The sequence below is a fragment of the Musa acuminata genome, chromosome BXJ3-8 (genome assembly GCF_036884655.1).
Source record: "Musa acuminata AAA Group cultivar baxijiao chromosome BXJ3-8, Cavendish_Baxijiao_AAA, whole genome shotgun sequence".
Classification (NCBI taxonomy): domain Eukaryota; kingdom Viridiplantae; phylum Streptophyta; class Magnoliopsida; order Zingiberales; family Musaceae; genus Musa; species Musa acuminata.
In genome coordinates this window covers 49,625,029-49,649,006 of record NC_088356.1, presented here as the reverse complement: position 1 = coordinate 49,649,006, position 23,978 = coordinate 49,625,029, and the positions used below count along the sequence as shown (strand labels likewise).

The window sequence follows — 23,978 nt, the reverse complement described above, 5'->3', positions numbered from 1 at the left end:
CACTAATCTTATGTGAAGCAACTGGTTGTGTCGGTCTTGATCACCCTAGTATCGTAAGAACCACAAAAAGCACATTTGTGGTAAAGCCAGTGAAAGCGAGATGTTCCCTTTTTGCCACAGTCGTTACATAGTATGTCCTGGGTATTACGAAATAGCAATTAGTTCAGTATCATGTAGGATCTCAAGATAGTTGTTTGATACCTGACATCGATCCCGATACTCTTCAGGAAGCTCTTCAGCAGCCAACAAGGCATCAATCATGCCAAAGTACACCTGAACAAATGCACAACCATTTCCAATTAGAAGAAATGAAAGCTGAAGGAATTATATGCTGTATAGCAAGCATGCTCTAGCAAATATTTGCACTCTTCCAATTTCCATTTTGTACCCTTGTAAATTTTTATTCAATTGTGTTCTAATATAGCTATTATGCACGATACTAGAAAGAATTACGCCCTAGGCATGCTTACTATCACATCCTTTTCACATATGGCCCTCATCCTGAAAAGGAGGATGCCTTAACTTACCAGCTACATTTTGAATGATCATGCATGAAACATGAACCGGAACCAAATATATTTTGGGGCTAAATTGTCACTTTGAAATAATGAATAGCATCTTTATCGTTGCATGCTCAATGGAATAAAGAACAGATTAGAAGACCACTTAGATTTAAGAACACTTCTAGGAAACATGTTAAAGTTAATTGGTACAACAATTAGAAAGAGAAACTACATAATTTTTAAACGAAAAATTAGGTAGGTGAAAATTTATGAAACTGAGTGCATCAGATATAGGCTTTATTGTAGATATGGATTTCATTAAAAAATTCCAGCAGTATCTATAAGATTCCGATCGGGTTCAAGATTGATCATAAGATTTAGGACATGGATAGGTTTGGCAGCTCAGGGTGAGGTTAGGTTCTGCAGCCAGACTAACAAACCCAATAGTTTAATGGTTTCTTTGAAACAAGAAGATCTGACAAAAATCAGTCACAATCTGCATGATGAGACCAAGATGAGTTGGGATCAACGGGATTGGCTGGAAATCAATCTGGGATCAACCGACACTGACCAAAATTAGTTTGAAAGGCTGGTCATTGCTCAGGCTGCTATAATCAACTCAGGATCAGTGATTGAACTTGGTGATCCCAAAAAGTAAGGGTTCAGAAATTTGTGTCTAATCTGAAGCAGAATCAGTTTCAGACAAGGGACTAAAATAGTCAGTTATAGAATACTAGAGAAATTGATAACTTTTATAGAGATCCTTAAATTGAATCAGATGATCAAATCAAATAAGAATTCTGAATGAGTTAAGATGCGACCATTTTAGAAATACTAGTATGTTTAAAGGGATTAAATGACCATGTAGAGACATAACATGGAGATTTTTAAGGTTTAACACAAGGAAAGAATGAAGAAAGGATAGGTCATAATCTTATCACCTATTTGCCTATGGGATTTGTCATTTCATCTGTTTGAGTGGATGCAAAATCATTCCTTTCTTTCTTGCAAATAGTCAACATATACAATGAATCCTTCGAAGCTACCTATGCTTACAAAAATATAAAAAAATGCTTAATCTTGGAAGAAATACTGATAACTTACGGCCATGTCTCCCAAGGATTTGCTACAAATTGGGCAGGTGTAATGACTGCAAGTGTACGCCTAGGCAGAAACAAAAAAGTTAGCTAATTATCAACCAACTTCCTGAATAAAAGACATGCAGGACAACTTAAACAGCTAACAAATAAAGCCTCAAAGAAAAACAAAAGATACTTGACAGGAATAAGGGCATACTTGGAAGCATGCAGAATGCATGAAATGTCCACTGCGCAGAGCTCTTACAGCTGCACTTGATGTAAACAGAAAATCACAACAAATCGGACAGTTTGTCTCTAGACCTTTCTCTCGGCACTTGTGCTCCTTCAATTTCATACCCAAGCAACAATTGCATGTCATGCAATGAAAGAAGTCTATGCCAAGTCCTTTTCCAACACGACATAAGTTGCAAAATGGGCAGTGGTACACATTTCTGAAAAAATAAAAATTACAGGATTAGCTACTTGAAACATGTAGATTTGTTTGTTAGAGGACTCTAAGTCTTTTCATATCATTTATCGATTTGATTAAAGTTTATCTTAGTTTTATTAATTTTTGGCTGAAACAACACATTATGCTAATTACTAATGATCTATGTTAGTAGGTGACATGTGATGCTGAGACTTTCACATAGAGAACTGTGAAGACATTACTGAATGCAAGATCATATCTGTAAGGGTTTGTTCTTGCAAATATCACTTGATAACCTCTACAAATGATATTTTATCATTACACAGGCAATCTAAGAATCATAGTTGTGCATGAAACCTCAAGCTCAATGATCAGGAACAACTATAATTTGCTAAGGATTTTGACTAAACAGCTAAGGATTTTGACAAAACAAGAGCCGAGAACACCGAGGAGTTCCCTTTGAGTCTTGAATAACTGGAAACAAATAATTAACTAACTAAACTGTTTCAGCTTGAGACCCAGAAATGACACCTATAGGAAACTAGAGGTTGTACAAAACACAACAGTTGATTTTCCTGATAGTCAATTCCAAAGAGAAGTCAAAACCACAATGTGGGGTTTTCTTTCATACCTTAACACTTACTTCATTTGACTAAAAAATTGGGCACCTACAACAATAAATCGAGATCTTCACTTACTAGTTTCAGTAGTTCATATAATTGATTCTCAAGAATTGAACGATGACTGTTGTTGTGCATAGGACACAATTATTATTGTCTATAAGGAAGTTTAAACTATATAGAAAAATGTTTATATGCAGAGGTTTAAGAATTCTGTTTAAAAGAATACATTTCCCTTAAAACAATCTATATTTATGCACAAATAAATGTCTAGATGCTCAAGATAAACATGAAAAAGATAAATAAATGGTTCTTTAACACCAGGTATAAGTAAAATAGGGAAGTTCCATAAAAGAAAAGTAAAGCAAAAAAAAAGGAACATTTATTTTTCCTAATGCCAAAATGTTATTAGAAATGCAATATTGAGTCATCAACCTTTCATCATCAAAAAACTTGCAGATATTGCAATAATACTTCGCCATCCAGAATCCAGCACAGGAAGGTGTCCTGCAAGTTGGACCAACTGGTTGAACCTTCAAACAACGCATACACATCATTTCACTTGTTGCTTTTCTGCAAAGGACAAGAAAGAATGGTTGGCACCACAATATTGTCCTAGCCAAGGGACCCAAAACTGCCAACATTGTCCAGTAGAGGAGGTTAGTTTCACCATTTGAATGCCAAATAAAATTCTTACACCAACAAGTCCAACTAATACACATACATACATACATACATGCTGTATGTGTGTATATATATATATATATATATAGCATATCTGAAATTCCTGTATGCAAGCTGCATGCGCAAGAACTTAAACCTGAGAAAACTTTTACAAGTTGCGATATGTTTGGAGCACCCTAAAGCAAAGGGTTCTATCCACCAATGCAATAACAAAATATACTCCGTAGTAATATGACTTATTGTGTCACAATGAGGACCTTAAAGATCCCACATTGGGCATGACTCCAAGATGTTTAGGTTAATGAGCAAGGTTCATTATTTCGTATGATGTAAGGCATCCTTTTATGAAGAAAAAATATTATTGCCCATAAGTGATTGGAGCAAGCTCAACAGCCAAAGAAGAGAATATTCAACACAGGACAGAACAATACTTTCAATCCGTATACAATCCAATTCTAACCAGCATCATAAGAAAAGATGAAGTGGAAAACCAATAAGATAGCACCAACTACCAACCGAGTACATTTTAAAAGTAGAACATACTATTATGCAGAATATTGATTGCACGGTTTGCACCATAATATATACCATCCCATACAGGTGGATACACACCAAATTGCATGACATACACTGATATGCAGCAAGTTCAACACAAAAAAGGCTCTGGCAGGCAACTAGCAAATTTCACATATAAACACAGCCTAGACAAGGCATGCAGTTGCATCACTGGGTGAATTGATTCAATTATGTAAGTCAACGGTCACCAACACAATATGGTCATACTACTTAGTGTTCACATGAATGCAACTTAAACTTCTACCCAAATGACAATGTACAGCAGGTTGCCTTCATTACTTTAGTTTTTGCAATTAATCCATTAGATCCTGGTAATATTTAGGCCATGCACAAGCTAGGTTCCTTTAGGGAGTCCCAAGAATTTAATCTCACTTAAAATATTGATTTTTTCCATTAAATGAAATATTTCATAAAATCACTTGCATTTAAACCTTTTAGTACATCAACTTAGTTATACAAATTTATACAAGAAAATAAAACAAGTTACTAATAATGGAACTACAGCCAAGCACAGTGCTGCGACATTTTACATGAGGAAAAAAATCAGCAGCATCAAGGATGATACCTGTCCATTGAATGATCACTGACTTTGTCATGGCAAAATCTGCATGTGAACAATTTGTTACAACATGCAGCAACAAGTTTGCAGTTCCTCCTGAATGCTCACAGCCAAATATTTGTTTCTCCGGATCTCGAAAGGATGGAGAGCATCCAGGTATGTCTTCTCCTTCTGTAGCTTCCTCAGTTCTAGCCTGAGGTAATTTCTGCTGAGCAGCTATCCAGCGACTGCAATGTCCATCTAAATTACTTACTTAAATGTCACATTAGCACATACAGAAGATTAAATAACACAAACCTTGTCATTAAGTTTTGTATAAGATATGCCTTTCTTCGTGGATCAATTGTTGGATCTCGTGAAACCTTCCTTATCTCTGATTCGAGCTCATTCTGATTCATCCTAAATATATTATTCCAACCAGGCTTGAACATCTGGTCACTTTGCTCGAGACTTTCTTGGTGATCAGCCTCTATGGATGCAACAATTTGATAAGTCATTTGTAGTAAAAAAAAGTCAGCAAAGAATTATAATTTCCACAACACTGAGAGTTATTTTAACTATAAAGTACAAACAGTAAAAGACTTGATTAGATTACAGACCTTTTGGAAGACCAGAACTCTCTGTTGCATCTGTAGACAATGAGGGAGTATCCTTCCACCACTCATTTAGCCACTCATTAAACATGGTGTTTTTGGTTGCCTGTCTCCATGTATCCATCATCTTATTCTGTTCCTCTTGACTAAGAGCAGAAGTTACCCATGGTAGCATCGATTGGAGGACCTCTGCACCTGTTGTTCCTATTATTCGTCCAACAATCTTATCTTGCTCATCCACTGAAAAATGCTTGTCAAATAATGGCCATAATTCAAGCTCTTCTCTGAAGATATGATTATCAAGAGTAACTCGTAGAGATTTGCACATTCCTTGAAGCTTAGTGACAAGCTCATTATGTTTTCTAGTCTGATCAACTACATGAGAATCAGAATTGCTTCCCCTTGCAGCATCTTTACTGATGTTCATTCCCAAGCCATCATGCAGTTGTGAGAGCTCTAAAAGCACTACAGAAATATCTCTAAATAGCTTTTCTTCCTGCTTGTGGTCAAGGGTGTATGAATGACTCACATTATGAAGTGTTTCTCTTGATTCTAAAGCTGGGAAAACAATATCATCCTCAGCATTACTATGAGCTCTGTATAGACCCCATAACAAGCGAAATCTTCCACTGAACTGCCGAAGAACAGTATCAACATAAGGTATAAGGTTTCCGGATTCATCATCCAAATACTTCACATCTTTGCTAATCGCCTTATGAAATTTAAATATGTTGTCAATTGGCCTCAAAGTGTTCTCTATACTACATAAATTCAATTCCATCTCTGGAACAAAGAGACTGGACTTAAAGTAAGGGACAGAAGAATTGTAAGATGAAAAAAGCAGAGACTTTGAAGCATCAGGTGAACTTATTCCAGTGTTGGCGCTAGCAACTCCCAGCGCCGGTACACAGCATGACTTTTGGCTACATGACACACTATAGATTTCATTACTTTCTGAAGTGTTGATTTCACCAGAATTTCCATATAATCCTGAAAAGTTGCCTCGTTTAATAGGCCTAGCATTGTTCTCAGATTTCAGAATTGTCAAGCCTTTCTCACACCCAAGTAGACAAGAACATGAACAGAAATTATGTCTGCAATCTTCTTCCGACTCAGTACTGTCTTCTAAAGGGAAGCAACAGATTGCTTTTGAAGTCAAGCATATGAACTTGCCAGAACTAGTAATATCCTCGCTCCTACCCTTGCACGCCCAACCGGAAAAAAGGGTGACCAGTGCATCTTCAGATGATGAGGCTGTGCCATGAAACATCAATCTTAGCTACTTTTAAAAAATTGGTAAAATGATGTGGCAAAAGTGAAGAGTAAAGATACACAAGAGAACTGACCAGCTAGATGCATATTCTGGAGAAACTGACTTGCCTCCTTATCACTTAAGTTTGCAACAAACCATGGTAAAACACGCTCTAACAGTTTCAAGGGCATAACACACAGACTTCTGAAAAGAAGCTTACACTGTTTCTCAGAAGAAAAATGCATCCTGGCAAGAGGAAGAACCTAAAAAAAGAGAAGTACAAATGTATTTTCAGATACTCAAAAGAAAACAATAAAGTTAATGTTGTCCGTATCAGCGTACCTCAGCTTCCTCACTATGGAAATGCTTCTGAATAGTATCCATTATTTGATCAGCATGCGAACAAAACTCAGAATAGAATTCTACAGAAGTAGAATTGGCCTCTGCACTCTGGATTTCTTCAATTAAGCACCTAAACTTGTTAAACTGAATTTTTTCATTTGCATGGTCCAGCAAAAGGAATTCCATTCCATCTGATACTGCTGGAAATATTACTTGGTCTTCAGCATAACTGCATGTGCAGAAAATGCTATTTGTCAATAGATGAGTTCAAGCACTAAGTCCAAGAATAATGGTGAATGTGTAAAGATTGCTTAAATCACTGCTATTTCATGTTGTACTTCATTATCTCAAATGCAGTCCCTGTGCTTCTTAGTGTAAGGGCACTGGCCAAACTTGTTATATGAGACGTATAGTCATATAGTAAGTTCAAATTTTCTATACATCATGGTCCACTTCTCTCAGAATGGTTAATTGGTTATGAGCTTCATATAATAACAAAAAAAAGGTCATGCAAAGAATGTAAAATCCAAGAGAGCTCTTAACCAGAATTCGTATAAACTTTATCTGCTTCTATTCAATAAAAAATAACAAAGTCCCTTACCTATGAAAGATGCACACATCAGCAATAAATTGAAGCCTTGTGTTGAAGACAGACAAATCAGATAAATCTCCAGAAAGCTGTATTTTCCTTGCACATTCTGCTATTTCATTTAATTCTTTTCTAATAGCATTATGCCAATGCAATATTTCATCTATCGGGTACAACCCAAGATCAATAGCTTTGCTGTCTGGTTCGTTATGTTTTCTCTTCCCAGTCCTGGAAAGATCAGAAAGACAGGCATACTTCTCAGTGTCATCAATGGACCTGCAAGGTGTAGAACTCTGTGATAGAGAATCATCAACATGACTTTTTCCCATGTCAGCCATGCTTTTGTCTTCAATCCAAGTAAATATGACCTACATGTTTCAAACAAATAACAATGCATGGCTGGTAATTCATCGTAGGGAAGAACTCTTAATATATTTTTAGTATTCTCCTCTCTAATTTGTTGTATAGTGCCCTTTTGGTATGCACAGAGTGAATGGAGAACATATGCTTCGATGACAACATAATGTCACGAGATAAACACCAACATCCGTTTCGACTATGTCTAAGTAAACCCATTGATATTTGAACTCTCCTGTTGATCAAAATTTCCACTGTGGAATGAGGTACATCCATCATCTTCCATTTTAAGAGGATCAAAAAGAAATGAGAGGCCTCACTAGTACAAAGACTAAAGACCAGAGTAGGCAAAACAAGTATTTTCAAATACAAATAATTGTCCCTTGCTGCATTTGTGAAAAAATGGGATAGGCTATGGACTATGAGTGCTACAGCACTGATGTAGAAGTTGCTCCTACGTGTATATTTACACAAATGAAGAAAAAAAAAATATTTAACAAAAACAAGGGGATTCCTGCACTAATCTTATGTGAAGCAACTGGTTGTGTCGGTCTTGATCACCCTGGTATTGTAAGAACCACAAAAAGCACATTTGTGGTAAAGCCAGTGAAAGCGAGATGTTCCCTTTTTGCCACAGTCGTTACATAGTATGTCCTGGGTATTACGAAATAGCAATTAGTTCAGTATCATGTAGGATCTCAAGATAGTTGTTTGATACCTGACATCGATCCCGATACTCTTCAGGAAGCTCTTCAGCAGCCAACAAGGCATCAATCATGCCAAAGTACACCTGAACAAATGCACAACCATTTCCAATTAGAAGAAATGAAAGCTGAAGGAATTATATGCTGTATAGCAAGCATGCTCTGGCAAATATTTGCACTCTTTCAATTTCCATTTTGTACCCTTGTAAATTTTTATTCAATTGTGTTCTAATATAGCTATTATGCACGATACTAGAAAGAATTACGCCCTAGGCATGCTTACTATCACATCCTTTTCACATATGGCCCTCATCCTGAAAAGGAGGATGCCTTAACTTACCAGCTACATTTTGAATGATCATGCATGAAACATGAACCGGAACCAAATATATTTTGGGGCTAAATTGTCACTTTGAAATAATGAATAGCATCTTTATCGTTGCATGCTCCATGGAATAAAGAACAGATTAGAAGACCACTTAGATTTAAGAACACTTCTAGGAAACATGTTAAAGTTAATTGGTACAACAATTAGAAAGAGAAACTACATAATTTTTAAACGAAAAATTAGGTAGGTGAAAATTTATGAAACTGAGTGCATCAGATATAGGCTTTATTGTAGATATGGATTTCATTAAAAAATTCCAGCAGTATCTATAAGATTCCGATCGGGTTCAAGATTGATCATAAGATTTAGGACATGGATAGGTTTGGCAGCTCAGGGTGAGGTTAGGTTCTGCAGCCAGACTAACAAACCCAATAGTTTAATGGTTTCTTTGAAACAAGAAGATCCGACAAAAATCAGTCACAATCTGCATGATGAGACCAAGATGAGTTGGGATCAACGGGATTGGCTGGAAATCAATCTGGGATCAACCGACACTGACCAAAATTAGTTTGAAAGGCTGGTCATTGCTCAGGCTGCTATAATCAACTCAGGATCAGTGATTGAACTTGGTGATCCCAAAAAGTAAGGGTTCAGAAATTTGTGTCTAATCTGAAGCAGAATCAGTTTCAGACAAGGGACTAAAATAGTCAGTTATAGAATACTAGAGAAATTGATAACTTTTATGGAGATCCTTAAATTGAATCAGATGATCAAATCAAATAAGAATTCTGAATGAGTTAAGATGCGACCATTTTAGAAATACTAGTATGTTTAAAGGGATTAAATGACCATGTAGAGACATAACATGGAGATTTTTAAGGTTTAACACAAGGAAAGAATGAAGAAAGGATAGGTCATAATCTTATCACCTATTTGCCTATGGGATTTGTCATTTCATCTGTTTGAGTGGATGCAAAATCATTCCTTTCTTTCTTGCAAATAGTCAACATATACAATGAATCCTTCGAAGCTACCTATGCTTACAAAAATATAAAAAAATGCTTAATCTTGGAAGAAATACTGATAACTTACGGCCATGTCTCCCAAGGATTTGCTACAAATTGGGCAGGTGTAATGACTGCAAGTGTACGCCTAGGCAGAAACAAAAAAGTTAGCTAATTATCAACCAACTTCCTGAATAAAAGACATGCAGGACAACTTAAACAGCTAACAAATAAAGCCTCAAAGAAAAACAAAAGATACTTGACAGGAATAAGGGCATACTTGGAAGCATGCAGAATGCATGAAATGTCCACTGCGCAGAGCTCTTACAGCTGCACTTGATGTAAACAGAAAATCACAACAAATCGGACAGTTTGTCTCTAGACCTTTCTCTCGGCACTTGTGCTCCTTCAATTTCATACCCAAGCAACAATTGCATGTCATGCAATGAAAGAAGTCTATGCCAAGTCCTTTTCCAACACGACATAAGTTGCAAAATGGGCAGTGGTACACATTTCTGAAAAAATAAAAATTACAGGATTAGCTACTTGAAACATGTAGATTTGTTTGTTAGAGGACTCTAAGTCTTTTCATATCATTTATCGATTTGATTAAAGTTTATCTTAGTTTTATTAATTTTTGGCTGAAACAACACATTATGCTAATTACTAATGATCTATGTTAGTAGGTGACATGTGATGCTGAGACTTTCACATAGAGAACTGTGAAGACATTACTGAATGCAAGATCATATCTGTAAGGGTTTGTTCTTGCAAATATCACTTGATAACCTCTACAAAGGATATTTTATCATTACACAGGCAATCTAAGAATCATAGTTGTGCATGAAACCTCAAGCTCAATGATCAGGAACAACTATAATTTGCTAAGGATTTTGACTAAACAGCTAAGGATTTTGACAAAACAAGAGCCGAGAACACCGAGGAGTTCCCTTTGAGTCTTGAATAACTGGAAACAAATAATTAACTAACTAAACTGTTTCAGCTTGAGACCCAGAAATGACACCTATAGGAAACTAGAGGTTGTACAAAACACAACAGTTGATTTTCCTGATAGTCAATTCCAAAGAGAAGTCAAAACCACAATGTGGGGTTTTCTTTCATACCTTAACACTTACTTCATTTGACTAAAAAATTGGGCACCTACAACAATAAATCGAGATCTTCACTTACTAGTTTCAGTAGTTCATATAATTGATTCTCAAGAATTGAACGATGACTGTTGTTGTGCATAGGACACAATTATTATTGTCTATAAGGAAGTTTAAACTATATAGAAAAATGTTTATATGCAGAGGTTTAAGAATTCTGTTTAAAAGAATACATTTCCCTTAAAACAATCTATATTTATGCACAAATAAATGTCTAGATGCTCAAGATAAACATGAAAAAGATAAATAAATGGTTCTTTAACACCAGGTATAAGTAAAATAGGGAAGTTCCATAAAAGAAAAGTAAAGCAAAAAAAAAGGAACATTTATTTTTCCTAATGCCAAAATGTTATTAGAAATGCAATATTGAGTCATCAACCTTTCATCATCAAAAAACTTGCAGATATTGCAATAATACTTCGCCATCCAGAATCCAGCACAGGAAGGTGTCCTGCAAGTTGGACCAACTGGTTGAACCTTCAAACAACGCATACACATCATTTCACTTGTTGCTTTTCTGCAAAGGACAAGAAAGAATGGTTGGCACCACAATATTGTCCTAGCCAAGGGACCCAAAACTGCCAACATTGTCCAGTAGAGGAGGTTAGTTTCACCATTTGAATGCCAAATAAAATTCTTACACCAACAAGTCCAACTAATACACATACATACATACATACATACATGCGTATATATATATATATATATATATATATATATATATATATATATATATATATATATATATATAGCATATCTGAAATTCCTGTATGCAAGCTGCATGCGCAAGAACTTAAACCTGAGAAAACTTTTACAAGTTGCGATATGTTTGGAGCACCCTAAAGCAAAGGGTTCTATCCACCAATGCAATAACAAAATATACTCCGTAGTAATATGACTTATTGTGTCACAATGAGGACCTTAAAGATCCCACATTGGGCATGACTCCAAGATGTTTAGGTTAATGAGCAAGGTTCATTATTCCGTATGATGTAAGGCATCCTTTTATGAAGAAAAAATATTATTGCCCATAAGTGATTGGAGCAAGCTCAACAGCCAAAGAAGAGAATATTCAACACAGGACAGAACAATACTTTCAATCCGTATACAATCCAATTCTAACCAGCATCATAAGAAAAGATGAAGTGGAAAACCAATAAGATAGCACCAACTACCAACCGAGTACATTTTAAAAGTAGAACATACTATTATGCAGAATATTGATTGCACGGTTTGCACCATAATATATACCATCCCATACAGGTGGATACACACCAAATTGCATGACATACACTGATATGCAGCAAGTTCAACACAAAAAAGGCTCTGGCAGGCAACTAGCAAATTTCACATATAAACACAGCCTAGACAAGGCATGCAGTTGCATCACTGGGTGAATTGATTCAATTATGTAAGTCAACGGTCACCAACACAATATGGTCATACTACTTAGTGTTCACATGAATGCAACTTAAACTTCTACCCAAATGACAATGTACAGCAGGTTGCCTTCATTACTTTAGTTTTTGCAATTAATCCATTAGATCCTGGTAATATTTAGGCCATGCACAAGCTAGGTTCCTTTAGGGAGTCCCAAGAATTTAATCTCACTTAAAATATTGATTTTTTCCATTAAATGAAATATTTCATAAAATCACTTGCATTTAAACCTTTTAGTACATCAACTTAGTTATACAAATTTATACAAGAAAATAAAACAAGTTACTAATAATGGAACTACAGCCAAGCACAGTGCTGCGACATTTTACATGAGGAAAAAAATCAGCAGCATCAAGGATGATACCTGTCCATTGAATGATCACTGACTTTGTCATGGCAAAATCTGCATGTGAACAATTTGTTACAACATGCAGCAACAAGTTTGCAGTTCCTCCTGAATGCTCACAGCCAAATATTTGTTTCTCCGGATCTCGAAAGGATGGAGAGCATCCAGGTATGTCTTCTCCTTCTGTAGCTTCCTCAGTTCTAGCCTGAGGTAATTTCTGCTGAGCAGCTATCCAGCGACTGCAATGTCCATCTAAATTACTTACTTAAATGTCACATTAGCACATACAGAAGATTAAATAACACAAACCTTGTCATTAAGTTTTGTATAAGATATGCCTTTCTTCGTGGATCAATTGTTGGATCTCGTGAAACCTTCCTTATCTCTGATTCGAGCTCATTCTGATTCATCCTAAATATATTATTCCAACCAGGCTTGAACATCTGGTCACTTTGCTCGAGACTTTCTTGGTGATCAGCCTCTATGGATGCAACAATTTGATAAGTCATTTGTAGTAAAAAAAAGTCAGCAAAGAATTATAATTTCCACAACACTGAGAGTTATTTTAACTATAAAGTACAAACAGTAAAAGACTTGATTAGATTACAGACCTTTTGGAAGACCAGAACTCTCTGTTGCATCTGTAGACAATGAGGGAGTATCCTTCCACCACTCATTTAGCCACTCATTAAACATGGTGTTTTTGGTTGCCTGTCTCCATGTATCCATCATCTTATTCTGTTCCTCTTGACTAAGAGCAGAAGTTACCCATGGTAGCATCGATTGGAGGACCTCTGCACCTGTTGTTCCTATTATTCGTCCAACAATCTTATCTTGCTCATCCACTGAAAAATGCTTGTCAAATAATGGCCATAATTCAAGCTCTTCTCTGAAGATATGATTATCAAGAGTAACTCGTAGAGATTTGCACATTCCTTGAAGCTTAGTGACAAGCTCATTATGTTTTCTAGTCTGATCAACTACATGAGAATCAGAATTGCTTCCCCTTGCAGCATCTTTACTGATGTTCATTCCCAAGCCATCATGCAGTTGTGAGAGCTCTAAAAGCACTACAGAAATATCTCTAAATAGCTTTTCTTCCTGCTTGTGGTCAAGGGTGTATGAATGACTCACATTATGAAGTGTTTCTCTTGATTCTAAAGCTGGGAAAACAATATCATCCTCAGCATTACTATGAGCTCTGTATAGACCCCATAACAAGCGAAATCTTCCACTGAACTGCCGAAGAACAGTATCAACATAAGGTATAAGGTTTCCGGATTCATCATCCAAATACTTCACATCTTTGCTAATCGCCTTATGAAATTTAAATATGTTGTCAATTGGCCTCAAAGTGTTCTCTATACTACATAAATTCAATTCCATCTCTGGAACAAAGAGACTGGACTTAAAGTAAGGGACAGAAGAATTGTAAGATGAAAAAAGCAGAGACTTTGAAGCATCAGGTGAACTTATTCCAGTGTTGGCGCTAGCAACTCCCAGCGCCGGTACACAGCATGACTTTTGGCTACATGACACACTATAGATTTCATTACTTTCTGAAGTGTTGATTTCACCAGAATTTCCATATAATCCTGAAAAGTTGCCTCGTTTAATAGGCCTAGCATTGTTCTCAGATTTCAGAATTGTCAAGCCTTTCTCACACCCAAGTAGACAAGAACATGAACAGAAATTATGTCTGCAATCTTCTTCCGACTCAGTACTGTCTTCTAAAGGGAAGCAACAGATTGCTTTTGAAGTCAAGCATATGAACTTGCCAGAACTAGTAATATCCTCGCTCCTACCCTTGCACGCCCAACCGGAAAAAAGGGTGACCAGTGCATCTTCAGATGATGAGGCTGTGCCATGAAACATCAATCTTAGCTACTTTTAAAAAATTGGTAAAATGATGTGGCAAAAGTGAAGAGTAAAGATACACAAGAGAACTGACCAGCTAGATGCATATTCTGGAGAAACTGACTTGCCTCCTTATCACTTAAGTTTGCAACAAACCATGGTAAAACACGCTCTAACAGTTTCAAGGGCATAACACACAGACTTCTGAAAAGAAGCTTACACTGTTTCTCAGAAGAAAAATGCATCCTGGCAAGAGGAAGAACCTAAAAAAAGAGAAGTACAAATGTATTTTCAGATACTCAAAAGAAAACAATAAAGTTAATGTTGTCCGTATCAGCGTACCTCAGCTTCCTCACTATGGAAATGCTTCTGAATAGTATCCATTATTTGATCAGCATGCGAACAAAACTCAGAATAGAATTCTACAGAAGTAGAATTGGCCTCTGCACTCTGGATTTCTTCAATTAAGCACCTAAACTTGTTAAACTGAATTTTTTCATTTGCATGGTCCAGCAAAAGGAATTCCATTCCATCTGATACTGCTGGAAATATTACTTGGTCTTCAGCATAACTGCATGTGCAGAAAATGCTATTTGTCAATAGATGAGTTCAAGCACTAAGTCCAAGAATAATGGTGAATGTGTAAAGATTGCTTAAATCACTGCTATTTCATGTTGTACTTCATTATCTCAAATGCAGTCCCTGTGCTTCTTAGTGTAAGGGCACTGGCCAAACTTGTTATATGAGACGTATAGTCATATAGTAAGTTCAAATTTTCTATACATCATGGTCCACTTCTCTCAGAATGGTTAATTGGTTATGAGCTTCATATAATAACAAAAAAAAGGTCATGCAAAGAATGTAAAATCCAAGAGAGCTCTTAACCAGAATTCGTATAAACTTTATCTGCTTCTATTCAATAAAAAATAACAAAGTCCCTTACCTATGAAAGATGCACACATCAGCAATAAATTGAAGCCTTGTGTTGAAGACAGACAAATCAGATAAATCTCCAGAAAGCTGTATTTTCCTTGCACATTCTGCTATTTCATTTAATTCTTTTCTAATAGCATTATGCCAATGCAATATTTCATCTATCGGGTACAACCCAAGATCAATAGCTTTGCTGTCTGGTTCGTTATGTTTTCTCTTCCCAGTCCTGGAAAGATCAGAAAGACAGGCATACTTCTCAGTGTCATCAATGGACCTGCAAGGTGTAGAACTCTGTGATAGAGAATCATCAACATGACTTTTTCCCATGTCAGCCATGCTTTTGTCTTCAATCCAAGTAAATATGACCTACATGTTTCAAACAAATAACAATGCATGGCTGGTAATTCATCGTAGGGAAGAACTCTTAATATATTTTTAGTATTCTCCTCTCTAATTTGTTGTATCATTAAATAGTGAGTGCCCTTTTGGTATGCACAGAGTGAATGGAGAACATATGCTTCGATGACAACATAATGTCACGAGATAAACACCAACATCCGTTTCGACTATGTCTAAGTAAACCCATTGATATTTGAACTCTCCTGTTGATCAAAATTTCCACTGTGGAATGAGGTACATCCATCATCTTCCATTTTAAGAGGATCAAAAAGAAATGAGAGGCCTCACTAGTACAAAGACTAAAGACCAGAGTAGGCAAAACAAGTATTTTCAAATACAAATAATTGTCCCTTGCTGCATTTGTGAAAAAATGGGATAGGCTATGGACTATGAGTGCTACAGCACTGATGTAGAAGTTGCTCCTACGTGTATATTTACACAAATGAAGAAAAAAAAAATATTTAACAAAAACAAGGGGATTCCTGCACTAATCTTATGTGAAGCAACTGGTTGTGTCGGTCTTGATCACCCTGGTATTGTAAGAACCACAAAAAGCACATTTGTGGTAAAGCCAGTGAAAGCGAGATGTTCCCTTTTTGCCACAGTCGTTACATAGTATGTCCTGGGTATTACGAAATAACAATTGGTTCAGTATCATGTAGGATCTCAAGATAGTTGTTTGATACCTGACATCGATCCCGATACTCTTCAGCAGCCAACAAGGCATCAATCATGCCAAAGTACACCTGAACAAATGCACAACCATTTCCAATTAGAAGAAATGAAAGCTGAAGGAATTATATGCTGTATAGCAAGCATGCTCTAGCAAATATTTGCACTCTTTCAATTTCCATTTTGTACCCTTGTAAATTTTTGTTCAATTGTGTTCTAATATAGCTATTATGCATGATACTAGAAAGAATTGCGCCCTAGGCATGCTTACTATCACATCCTTTTCACATATGGCCCTCATCCTGAAAAGGAGGATGCCTTAACTTACCCGCTACATTTTGAATGATCATGCATGAAACATGAACCGGAACCAAATATATTTTGGGGCTAAATTGTCACTTTGAAATAATGAATAGCATCTTTATCGTTGCATGCTCCATGGAATAAAGAACAGATTAGAAGACCACTTAGATATAAGAACACTTCTAGGAAACATGTTAAAGTTAATTGGTACAACAATTAGAAAGAGGAACTACATAATTTTTAAACGAAAAATTAGGTAGGTGAAAATTTATGAAACTGAGTGCATCAGATATAGGCTTTATTGTAGATATGGATTTCATTAAAAAATTCCAGCAGTATCTATAAGATTCCGATCGGGTTCAAGATTGATCATAAGATTTAGGACATGGATAGGTTTGGCAGCTCAGGGTGAGGATAGGTTCTGCAGCCAGACTAACAAACCCAATAGTTTAATGGTTTCTTTGAAACAAGAAGATCTGACAAAAATCAGTCACAATCTGCATGATGAGACCAAGATGAGTTGGGATCAACGGGATTGGCTGGAAATCAATCTGGGATCAACCGACACTGACCAAAATTAGTTTGAAAGGCTGGTCATTGCTCAGGCTGCTATAATCAACTCAGGATCAGTGATTGAACTTGGTGATCCCAAAGAGTAAGGGTTCAGAAATTTGTGTCTAATCTGAAGCAGAATCAGTTTCAGACAAGGGACTAAAATAGTCAGTTATAGAATACTAGAGAAATTGATAACTTTTATGGAGATCCTTAAATTGAATCAGATGATCAAATCAAATAAGAATTCTGAATGAGTTAAGATGCGACTATTTTAGAAATACTAGTATGTTTAAAGGGATTAAATGACCATGTAGAGACATAACATGGAGATTTTTAAGGTTTAACACAAGGAAAGAATGAAGAAAGGATAGGTCATAATCTTATCACCTATTTGCCTATGGGATTTGTCATTTCATCTGTTTGAGTGGATGCAAAATCATTCCTTTCTTTCTTGCAAATAATCAACATATACAATGAATCCTTCGAAGCTACCTATGCTTACAAAAATATAAAAAAATGCTTAATCTTGGAAGAAATACTGATAACTTACGGCCATGTCTCCCAAGGATTTGCTACAAATTGGGCAGGTGTAATGACTGCAAGTGTACGCCTAGGCAGAAACAAAAAAGTTAGCTAATTATCAACCAACTTCCTGAATAAAAGACATGCAGGACAACTTAAACAGCTAACAAATAAAGCCTCAAAGAAAAACAAAAGATACTTGACAGGAATAAGGGCATACTTGGAAGCATGCAGAATGCATGAAATGTCCACAGCGCAGAGCTCTTACAGCTGCACTTGATGTAAACAGAAAATCACAACAAATCGGACAGTTTGTCTCTAGACCTTTCTCTCGGCACTTGTGCTCCTTCAATTTCATACCCAAGCAACAATTGCATGTCATGCAATGAAAGAAGTCTATGCCAAGTCCTTTTCCAACACGACATAAGTTGCAAAATGGGCAGTGGTACACATTTCTGAAAAAATAAAAATTACAGGATTAGCTACTTGAAACATGTAGATTTGTTTGTTAGAGGACTCTAAGTCTTTTCATATCATTTATCGATTTGATTAAAGTTTATCTTAGTTTTATTAATTTTTGGCTGAAACAACACATTATGCTAATTACTAATGATCTATGTTAGTAGGTGACATGTGATGCTGAGACTTTCACATAGAGAACTGTGAAGACATTACTGAATGCAAGATCATATCTGTAAGGGTTTGTTCTTGCAAATATCACTTGATAACCTCTACAAATGATATTTTATCATTACACAGGCAATCTAGGAATAATAGTTGTGCATGAAACCTCAAGCTCAATGATCAGGAACAACTATAATTTGCTAAGGATTTTGACTAAACAGCTAAGGATTTTGACAAAACAAGAGCCGAGAACACCGAGGAGTTCCCTTTGAGTCTTGAATAACTGGAAACAAATAATTAACTAACTAAACTGTTTCAGCTTGAGACCCAGAAATGACACCTATAGGAAACTAGAGGTTGTACAAAACACAACAGTTGATTTTCCTGATAGTCAATTCCAAAGAGAAGTCAAAACCACAATGTGGGGTTTTCTTTCATACCTTAACACTTACTTCATTTGACTAAAAAATTGGGCACCTACAACAATAAATCGAGATCTTCACTTACTAGTTTCAGTAGTTCATATAATTGATTCTCAAGAATTGAACGATGACTGTTGTTGTGCATAGGACACAATTATTATTGTCTATAAGGAAGTTTAAACTATATAGAAAAATGTTTATATGCAGAGGTTTAAGAATTCTGTTTAAAAGAATACATTTCCCTTAAAACAATCTATATTTATGCACAAATAAATGTCTAGATGCTCAAGATAAACATGAAAAAGATAAATAAATGGTTCTTTAACACCAGGTATAAGTAAAATAGGGAAGTTCCATAAAAGAAAAGTAAAGCAAAAAAAAAGGAACATTTATTTTTCCTAATGCCAAAATGTTATTAGAAATGCAATATTGAGTCATCAACCTTTCATCATCAAAAAACTTGCAGATATTGCAATAATACTTCGCCATCCAGAATCCAGCACAGGAAGGTGTCCTGCAAGTTGGACCAACTGGTTGAACCTTCAAACAACGCATACACATCATTTCACTTGTTGCTTTTCTGCAAAGGACAAGAAAGAATGGTTGGCACCACAATATTGTCCTAGCCAAGGGACCCAAAACTGCCAACATTGTCCAGTAGAGGAGGTTAGTTTCACCATTTGAATGCCAAATAAAATTCTTACACCAACAAGTCCAACTAATACACATACATACATACATACATACATGCTGTATGTGTGTATATATATATATATATATATATATAGCATATCTGAAATTCCTGTATGCAAGCTGCATGCGCAAGAACTTAAACCTGAGAAAACTTTTACAAGTTGCGATATGTTTGGAGCACCCTAAAGCAAAGGGTTCTATCCACCAATGCAATAACAAAATATACTCCGTAGTAATATGACTTATTGTGTCACAATGAGGACCTTAAAGATCCCACATTGGGCATGACTCCAAGATGTTTAGGTTAATGAGCAAGGTTCATTATTCCGTATGATGTAAGGCATCCTTTTATGAAGAAAAAATATTATTGCCCATAAGTGATTGGAGCAAGCTCAACAGCCAAAGAAGAGAATATTCAACACAGGACAGAACAATACTTTCAATCCGTATACAATCCAATTCTAACCAGCATCATAAGAAAAGATGAAGTGGAAAACCAATAAGATAGCACCAACTACCAACCGAGTACATTTTAAAAGTAGAACATACTATTATGCAGAATATTGATTGCACGGTTTGCACCATAATATATACCATCCCATACAGGTGGATACACACCAAATTGCATGACATACACTGATATGCAGCAAGTTCAACACAAAAAAGGCTCTGGCAGGCAACTAGCAAATTTCACATATAAACACAGCCTAGACAAGGCATGCAGTTGCATCACTGGGTGAATTGATTCAATTATGTAAGTCAACGGTCACCAACACAATATGGTCATACTACTTAGTGTTCACATGAATGCAACTTAAACTTCTACCCAAATGACAATGTACAGCAGGTTGCCTTCATTACTTTAGTTTTTGCAATTAATCCATTAGATCCTGGTAATATTTAGGCCATGCACAAGCTAGGTTCCTTTAGGGAGTCCCAAGAATTTAATCTCACTTAAAATATTGATTTTTTCCATTAAATGAAATATTTCATAAAATCACTTGCATTTAAACCTTTTAGTACATCAACTTAGTTATACAAATTTATACAAGAAAATAAAACAAGTTACTAATAATGGAACTACAGCCAAGCACAGTGCTGCGACATTTTACATGAGGAAAAAAATCAGCAGCATCAAGGATGATACCTGTCCATTGAATGATCACTGACTTTGTCATGGCAAAATCTGCATGTGAACAATTTGTTACAACATGCAGCAACAAGTTTGCAGTTCCTCCTGAATGCTCACAGCCAAATATTTGTTTCTCCGGATCTCGAAAGGATGGAGAGCATCCAGGTATGTCTTCTCCTTCTGTAGCTTCCTCAGTTCTAGCCTGAGGTAATTTCTGCTGAGCAGCTATCCAGCGACTGCAATGTCCATCTAAATTACTTACTTAAATGTCACATTAGCACATACAGAAGATTAAATAACACAAACCTTGTCATTAAGTTTTGTATAAGATATGCCTTTCTTCGTGGATCAATTGTTGGATCTCGTGAAACCTTCCTTATCTCTGATTCGAGCTCATTCTGATTCATCCTAAATATATTATTCCAACCAGGCTTGAACATCTGGTCACTTTGCTCGAGACTTTCTTGGTGATCAGCCTCTATGGATGCAACAATTTGATAAGTCATTTGTAGTAAAAAAAAGTCAGCAAAGAATTATAATTTCCACAACACTGAGAGTTATTTTAACTATAAAGTACAAACAGTAAAAGACTTGATTAGATTACAGACCTTTTGGAAGACCAGAACTCTCTGTTGCATCTGTAGACAATGAGGGAGTATCCTTCCACCACTCATTTAGCCACTCATTAAACATGGTGTTTTTGGTTGCCTGTCTCCATGTATCCATCATCTTATTCTGTTCCTCTTGACTAAGAGCAGAAGTTACCCATGGTAGCATCGATTGGAGGACCTCTGCACCTGTTGTTCCTATTATTCGTCCAACAATCTTATCTTGCTCATCCACTGAAAAATGCTTGTCAAATAATGGCCATAATTCAAGCTCTTCTCTGAAGATATGATTATCAAGAGTAACTCGTAGAGATTTGCACATTCCTTGAAGCTTAGTGACAAGCTCATTATGTTTTCTAGTCTGATCAACTACATGAGAATCAGAATTGCTTCCCCTTGCAGCATCTTTACTGATGTTCATTCCCAAGCCATCATGCAGTTGTGAGAGCTCTAAAAGCACTACAGAAATATCTCTAAATAGCTTTTCTTCCTGCTTGTGGTCAAGGGTGTATGAATGACTCACATTATGAAGTGTTTCTCTTGATTCTAAAGCTGGGAAAACAATATCATCCTCAGCATTACTATGAGCTCTGTATAGACCCCATAACAAGCGAAATCTTCCACTGAACTGCCGAAGAACAGTATCAACATAAGGTATAAGGTTTCCGGATTCATCATCCAAATACTTCACATCTTTGCTAATCGCCTTATGAAATTTAAATATGTTGTCAATTGGCCTCAAAGTGTTCTCTATACTACATAAATTCAATTCCATCTCTGGAACAAAGAGACTGGACTTAAAGTAAGGGACAGAAGAATTGTAAGATGAAAAAAGCAGAGACTTTGAAGCATCAGGTGAACTTATTCCAGTGTTGGCGCTAGCAACTCCCAGCGCCGGTACACAGCATGACTTTTGGCTACATGACACACTATAGATTTCATTACTTTCTGAAGTGTTGATTTCACCAGAATTTCCATATAATCCTGAAAAGTTGCCTCGTTTAATAGGCCTAGCATTGTTCTCAGATTTCAGAATTGTCAAGCCTTTCTCACACCCAAGTAGACAAGAACATGAACAGAAATTATGTCTGCAATCTTCTTCCGACTCAGTACTGTCTTCTAAAGGGAAGCAACAGATTGCTTTTGAAGTCAAGCATATGAACTTGCCAGAACTAGTAATATCCTCGCTCCTACCCTTGCACGCCCAACCGGAAAAAAGGGTGACCAGTGCATCTTCAGATGATGAGGCTGTGCCATGAAACATCAATCTTAGCTACTTTTAAAAAATTGGTAAAATGATGTGGCAAAAGTGAAGAGTAAAGATACACAAGAGAACTGACCAGCTAGATGCATATTCTGGAGAAACTGACTTGCCTCCTTATCACTTAAGTTTGCAACAAACCATGGTAAAACACGCTCTAACAGTTTCAAGGGCATAACACACAGACTTCTGAAAAGAAGCTTACACTGTTTCTCAGAAGAAAAATGCATCCTGGCAAGAGGAAGAACCTAAAAAAAGAGAAGTACAAATGTATTTTCAGATACTCAAAAGAAAACAATAAAGTTAATGTTGTCCGTATCAGCGTACCTCAGCTTCCTCACTATGGAAATGCTTCTGAATAGTATCCATTATTTGATCAGCATGCGAACAAAACTCAGAATAGAATTCTACAGAAGTAGAATTGGCCTCTGCACTCTGGATTTCTTCAATTAAGCACCTAAACTTGTTAAACTGAATTTTTTCATTTGCATGGTCCAGCAAAAGGAATTCCATTCCATCTGATACTGCTGGAAATATTACTTGGTCTTCAGCATAACTGCATGTGCAGAAAATGCTATTTGTCAATAGATGAGTTCAAGCACTAAGTCCAAGAATAATGGTGAATGTGTAAAGATTGCTTAAATCACTGCTATTTCATGTTGTACTTCATTATCTCAAATGCAGTCCCTGTGCTTCTTAGTGTAAGGGCACTGGCCAAACTTGTTATATGAGACGTATAGTCATATAGTAAGTTCAAATTTTCTATACATCATGGTCCACTTCTCTCAGAATGGTTAATTGGTTATGAGCTTCATATAATAACAAAAAAAAGGTCATGCAAAGAATGTAAAATCCAAGAGAGCTCTTAACCAGAATTCGTATAAACTTTATCTGCTTCTATTCAATAAAAAATAACAAAGTCCCTTACCTATGAAAGATGCACACATCAGCAATAAATTGAAGCCTTGTGTTGAAGACAGACAAATCAGATAAATCTCCAGAAAGCTGTATTTTCCTTGCACATTCTGCTATTTCATTTAATTCTTTTCTAATAGCATTATGCCAATGCAATATTTCATCTATCGGGTACAACCCAAGATCAATAGCTTTGCTGTCTGGTTCGTTATGTTTTCTCTTCCCAGTCCTGGAAAGATCAGAAAGACAGGCATACTTCTCAGTGTCATCAATGGACCTGCAAGGTGTAGAACTCTGTGATAGAGAATCATCAACATGACTTTTTCCCATGTCAGCCATGCTTTTGTCTTCAATCCAAGTAAATATGACCTACATGTTTCAAACAAATAACAATGCATGGCTGGTAATTCATCGTAGGGAAGAACTCTTAATATATTTTTAGTATTCTCCTCTCTAATTTGTTGTATCATTAAATAGTGAGTGCCCTTTTGGTATGCACAGAGTGAA

General features: G+C 36.2%; 3 pseudogenes; all 3 read right to left on the bottom strand.

Annotated features, from left to right (window-relative positions):
• Positions 1-1,540: 1,540 nt before the first annotated feature.
• LOC135645042 (zinc finger protein BRUTUS-like) lies at positions 1,541-7,591 on the bottom strand (annotated as a pseudogene).
• A 255-nt stretch (positions 7,592-7,846) lies between these two features.
• Positions 7,847-15,727, bottom strand: LOC135645022 (zinc finger protein BRUTUS-like; annotated as a pseudogene).
• Positions 15,728-15,994: 267 nt separating this feature from the next.
• On the bottom strand, positions 15,995-23,836 carry LOC135645026 (zinc finger protein BRUTUS-like; annotated as a pseudogene).
• Between the last annotated feature and the right edge of the window lie 142 nt (positions 23,837-23,978).